Here is an 838-nt window from a genome sequence, read left to right as displayed (position 1 = left end):
TTTTTTTTACATTTTTATTTTGGTATAAGGATTGGTGGGTTGTAGGTGTTTGAGTGTGCCCCTCTGTTGTGTGTTCCTTTGTGTGTTTGGGTTGCTACTCGCACCGCCCACGTAATGGAAACACATTTCTTTGTTCTCACCTTCTCTCTTGGTGGTGTCACTCGCGGCATTGCCACGAACATATTTCTGCCCTTTTGGTGTGTGTTGTTTGTTGTGTGGCTTGCTTGAGTGACTGCAGCTTGCGGGAGGTGGACTGAGACTGGTCTGCCACGGCTTCACATAATGGGTCTGTTTTTTTTTCTTTTTGGGGTTGAGTTGATGTGCTGGTGTGGGTGAATGTTTTTCTCTGATGGGAGTGGCAGCTGTGATTATTGTATGCGCCTTGTGTACTGTTGGTATCCTGTTGTTGTTGTTCTTTTCTTGTGTTTTTCTTTTCCTCTCTGTAGGTGTGTGACTCCGTGTGCATTTTAGGGAATGCGGCAGTGCCCCTCTGATATGAGCATGTGAGACTGTCATTGTGTGTGTGTGTGTGTGCACTATGAGTGGGAGGGACACCGTTGTGTTGCTGGACCACTCCACTGCGGCCTCTGTGGGGTGTTTTGAATGGCGGCGCGGCGATATACACCGACATGTGTGTGAGTGACTGGAGTGGCGGTGTGACTCCTTTACGCCAGTCCATTGCCCTGTGATGCGATTGGGTTCGCACATGAATGGATTAATGAGATTCCCTCTCTCCCGAGTTACTATCCAGCGAAACGACAGTCAAGGGGAACGGACTTGAAGGGCTGGGCAGGGAGAGGGGAGATCCTGTTGAGTTTCACTCGAGTCTGGCTCTGGA

Source organism: Trypanosoma theileri (genome assembly GCF_002087225.1).
Source record: "Trypanosoma theileri isolate Edinburgh chromosome Unknown TM35_Tth_6_V1, whole genome shotgun sequence".
In the NCBI taxonomy this organism is placed as follows: domain Eukaryota; phylum Euglenozoa; class Kinetoplastea; order Trypanosomatida; family Trypanosomatidae; genus Trypanosoma; species Trypanosoma theileri.
This window is presented reverse-complemented; position numbering follows the sequence as displayed.